Raw genomic sequence first — 5,467 nt, 5'->3', positions numbered from 1 at the left:
ATTATCTCACGGGTCTGTACGTCAGAAGTCCTGGAGGGCAGGGCTTGGGTTGAAGCCTCACATCAAAGTCTCCATCCACCGTGATCTCATCTGGTGCTTGGAATCCCCCTCCAGGCTCACTCCTCTTGCTGGAAGGGTTCAGTTCCCGGTGGCTGTAGGACCTGGGTCCCGCCTCCTGTCAGCCAGTCACTCTCAGCTGCTGTGGTTGCTTTTTGGTCCTCACTCGTGGTCCCCCCATCCTCACAGCCGGGAGCAGCGTTCAGATCCTGCTTGCTCCTGGGATCTCCGCCACTGCCCCTCCGCCGCCAGTCAAACAAAGCTTTCTGCTTTCAGGCCTCAAGGGATTACACTGGGCTAACCCGGATAATCCTGGATTGTCTCCCCGTCTGAGTCAACTGTGCCAAATAACGAGACATGCAGGAGTGACAGCTCCTCATACTCACAGGTTCTGGGCAGGGCATCTCTGGGGGGCTACCTCAGAAATTCTGTCTGCCTGAGCCATCCTCCTGTTCCACTGCTACACCCCGTATCTCAAAGTCCTGTCATATCCTGTATATCGCTCTTGCCAACTCCCTGAGCGCAGCCTCACGGCCACCATCCTGGGCCAGGCCACCCTTGCAGCTCCCTCGCTGCTCTCATTCTTCTCCCCCTTCCCCAGGCATCCTGCCCACCCTCTGTTTCCCCTGCTAGAGCCTAAACACTCTTCCAAAACCACGAAGCTACCATGCCACTCCCCAATTTAAAATCCTGCAGCGGTGCCCCAGGAGCTTCGGGGGATGAACAAAAGTCCATAAAAGTCGTTTGTTCAAATGATTTCTGAGCAGACTCTCCACCAGGCACCTCCTGCAGCTTCCTGTGCTGTAGGATGGGGAGGTTCAACTATGAAGAAGGCTGCAGTAAGCACTAAGGGTGGCTGTCCCAGCGGGCCCTGCCCTCGTTCCCTCTTCACCCCTAGGTCTTCCCAGTACCCTCCTCCTCTGCCCTGTCACATCCAACAAATCCCGTAGGGAGCCCTTTTCCCATATCCCTTCCTAGGTTCCCTTTCTATATTGCTCTCCTGGCTGGCACTTTCCCGGGCGGAAGCTTGGGAGACCAGGACTCTCTGTCTAGCTCACCATGGCTTCCCCGATGCCTAGCACAGTGTTGGGCACATAAAGAGGCTCAGTAAGTTGTTCTGAATGAATGGAAAGTCCAGTATGCACGGTGCAGACCCAAACCTACTGAGATTCCCTTTACTTCTAATAATTGTCTGCCTTGTGCCAGTGATTTTTCAGTGAACCCTTAGGGGCCAATGGTCCTGGCCCCCACAGCTCCATGGCACAAAGTCTGGAAGGAGGCTGGGTGCAGTGGCTCACACCTGTAGCCCAGCACTTTGGGAGGCCGAGGTGGCAGATCACTTGAGGTCAGGAGTTCAAGACCAGCCTGGGCAACGTGGTGAAACCTCATCTCTACTAAAAATACAAAAATTAGTCGGGCGTGGTGGCACATGCCTGTAGTCCCAGCTACTTGGGAGGTTGAGGCCCGAGAATCGCTTAAACCCGGGAGGCAGAGGTTGCAGTGAACCGAGATAGTGCCACTGCACTCCAGCGAGGGTGACAGAGGGAGACTGTCTCAAAAACAAACAATGACAAAAAAAACAAAGTCTGGGCCAGGGGTGGTGGCTCATGCCTCTAATCCCAGCGCTTTGGGAGGCCAAGGCAGGAGGACTGCTTGAGGTCAGGAGTTTGAGGCCAGCGTGGGCAACATGGTGAGACTGTCTCTACAAAAAATATAAAAACATGGCAAGACTCTGTCTCTACAAAAAATATAAAAATGAGCCGGATGTGGTGGCGCATGCCTGTGGTCCCAGCTACTCAGGAGGCTGAGGTGGGAGGATCGCTTGAGCCTGGGAGGCAGAGTTTGCAGTGAGCTGTGCTTGCGCCATTGTACTCCAGCCTCGGCGACCGAGCAAGACTCCATCTCAAAAACAACGAAAACAAAAACCCAATCTGTCTGGGAAAAGCTCAGGCTTTGGTTGGTGGCCCAGAGTAAAGCCTGTCTCCAACTGCAGTTGGGGATCTGTGGCTGATAATGGATTCAATGGCCACCCCGCTCCCCCTGGCCAGAGCCTGCAGGTGCCATCCCTCTTGTGGCTCACCTCCACCCAGAGCACCCTGGCAGTGAAAAAACCCTGTGTGATACTGTAGTGGTGGATACATGTTAGAAATGTGTCCAAACCCATAGAATGTACAACACCAAGGGTGAACCCTCATGTCAACAATAGACTTTGGGTGGTTATGATGTGACAATGTGAGTTGATCAATTGTAACAAATGTACCCTCTGGTAGAAGATGATGATGGGAGAGGAGGTGCATGTGTGGGGCAGGGGGCAGATGGGAAATCTCTCTACCTCCCTTTCAATGTTGCTATGAGCCTACAACTCCTCTGTTGAGGCTAAAGCAGCTCCATCTTGGATGCTAAACTACTGTGTTGGCTTCTGATTAACTCCTGTTCCAGGAAGGCCTCTAAGATTTCCAGTTTATCTGTTGTTCCTTGTGTATGAGGCTGTATTTACCATCAATCCTGCCATGACGTCAAAGAGCCTTGATGCTATCACACTTCGCTTGCCCACACATCCCTTCTGAATAACCTGCTCCCTTGGTACAGAAGCTTTGGATCTGGGGATACTGCTGCGGGGATCTACGATTTTGTCTCCCCACACCGGAGACACAGACATGGCTTCTGTTCATAAGTCCCTTTGAAACGTTTCTTTCCAAGAAACTGGATCTGTCAGATAACAACGTGTTAAAAATGTAAAGAAATTGGGACGTTTATACACTGTTGGTAGGAATGGTGCAGCCACTTTGGAAAACGGCCTGGCCTTTCCCCAAAACGTTAAACACAGAGTTACCATTTGACCCAGCCATTTCATTGTGAGTATCTACCCAAGAGAACGGCAAAATATACCCACACAAACACTTGTCCATGGATGTTCATATCGGCATTATTCATAATAGTCAAAAGGTGGAAACAATCCAATCCATGAACTGCCGAATGGATAAAATGTGGCATATCTATACAATGGAAAATTATTTAATAATAAAGCACTAGGCTGGGCATGGTGGCTCACGCCTATAATCCCAGCACTTTGGGAGGCAGAGGTGGGCAGATCATGAGGTCAGGAGTTTGAGCCCAGGCTGGCCAACATGGTGAAACCCCGTCTCTACTAAACATACAAAAATTAGCCGGGCATAGTGGTACGTGCCTGTAATCACAGCTACTAGAGAGGCTGAGGCAGGAGAATTGCTGGAACCCAGGAGGCAGAGGTTGCAGTGAGCTGAGATCGTGCCGTTGCATTCCAGCCTGGCCGACAGAGTGAGACTCCATCTCAAAATAATAATAATAATAAAGCACTAATAAATACTGTAACATGGACAAACCTTGAAAATGTTATTCTAAGTAAAAGAAGACAGTCACAAAAGACTGCATATTACGTGATTCCATTTCTATGAAATGTCCAGATCACAGAAATTGATAGAGACAGAACGTAGATTAGTGGTAGCTTAGAGTTCAGGAAAGATAAGGAAGTCAGAGGGTGATAGCTAAAGGGTACAGCGTTTCTTTTTTCTTTTCTTTTTTTTTTTTTTCTTTTTTTGAGGTGGGGGTCTTGCTTTGTCACCCTGGCTGGAGTTCGGTGGCACAATCACAGCTCCCCACAGCCTTGATCTCCCCAACTCAGGTGGTCCTCCTGTAGGCTGGTCTTGAACTCCTGGGCTCAAGAGATTCTCTTCCGGCCGGGCGCGGTGGCTCACACCTGTAATCCCAGCACTTTGTGAGGCCGAGGTGGGTGAATCACGAGGTCAGGACTTCTATACCAGGCTGGCCAACCTGGTGAAACCCCGTCTCTACTAAAAATACAAAAAATTAGCTGGAAGTGGTGGCGGGCACCTGTAATCCCAGCTACTTGGGAGGCTGGAGGAGAATCGCTTGAACCCAGGAGGCAGAGGAGGCAGAGGTTGTGGTGAGCCAAGATCGTGCCACTGCACTCCAGCCTGGGCAACAAAGCAAGACTCCATCTCAAAAAAAAAAAAAAAAAAAAAAAAGAGAGAGATTTTTTCGCCTCAACCTCCCAGAGTGCTGGGATTACAGGTGGGAGTCACTATGCCTGGTAATATCTCAATTTGTGGCTCGGCCCAGTGGCTCAAGCCTGTAATCCCCGCACTTTGGGAGGCTGAGGCTGGGTGGATCACTTGAGCCCCGGAGTTGGAGACCAGCCTGGGCAACATGGCAAAACACCATCTCTACACAAAATACAAAAATTAGCTGGCATGATGGTGCATGCCTGTAGTCCCACCTACTCGGGATGCTGAGGTGGGAAGATTGATTCAGTTCTGGAGTTCAAGACTGCAGTGAGCTATGATTGAGCCATTGCACTCCAGCCTGGGTGACAGAGGAGACCCTATCTATCACCTACCTATCTATCTATCTATCTATCTATCTATCTATCTATCTATCTATCTATCTTCTATCTATCTACCTATCATCTATCTATTATCTATCTATCATCTATCTACCTATCATCTATCTATCATCTATCTACCTACCTATCATCTATCTATCTATCATCTATCTACCTACCTATCATCTATCTATCTATCATCTATCTACCTACCTATCATCTATCTATCTATCTATCTATCTATCTACCTATCTGTCATCTATCTTCTATCATCTAATCTATCATCTATCTACCTACCTATCATCTGTCTGTCTATCTATCTATCTGTCTATCTATCTATCTCTCAATTTAAAAAAATCCTCCCCAATTTTTAAAAAAATGTACCTTAGTCCATCTAGATCTAACTTTCTCAGTTTGTAGGTGAAGCACTGACGCCCAGAGAGGCTAAATGACTTGCCTAAAGTCATTTGTCATTTAGAGCCCTGGACTAGTGCCCATTAATCTTTATGTTATCAGTCATTGTACACTGCTTAAAGTAAGCTCAGCTGGGCACAGTAGCTCACGCCTGTAATCCTAGCACTTTGGGAGGCCGAGGTGGGCAGATTATGTGAGGTCAGGAGTTTGAGACCAGCCTGGCCAACATGGTGAGCCTCTGTCTCTATTAAAATACAAAAATTAGCCAGGCATGGTGGTGTATGCCTATAATCCCAGCTACTTGGGAGGCTGAGGCATAAGACTCACTTGAACCGGGGAGGCAGAGGTTGCAGTGAACCGAGATTGTGCCACTGCACTCCAGCTGGGGCAACAGAGCAAGACTCCATCTCAAAAAAAAAAAAGAAAAAGAAAAAGAAAAAAAAGAAAAAAGAAATAACCTCAAATAGTAGCCATTCCAACAAAATCAATAAAGCAATAAACTCACACAAAACAACTTGGGTTCAGAACAGATTTCTGAGTCTGGCCTTAGAAATACACAGTGTGTTAGCTGGGTGCAGTGGCTCATGCCTGTAATCCCAGCACTTTGGGAGGCCA

This window comes from Mandrillus leucophaeus, unplaced genomic scaffold (genome assembly GCF_000951045.1).
Source record: "Mandrillus leucophaeus isolate KB7577 unplaced genomic scaffold, Mleu.le_1.0 Scaffold782, whole genome shotgun sequence".
Classification (NCBI taxonomy): domain Eukaryota; kingdom Metazoa; phylum Chordata; class Mammalia; order Primates; family Cercopithecidae; genus Mandrillus; species Mandrillus leucophaeus.
Note: the sequence above shows the minus strand (reverse complement) of the source record.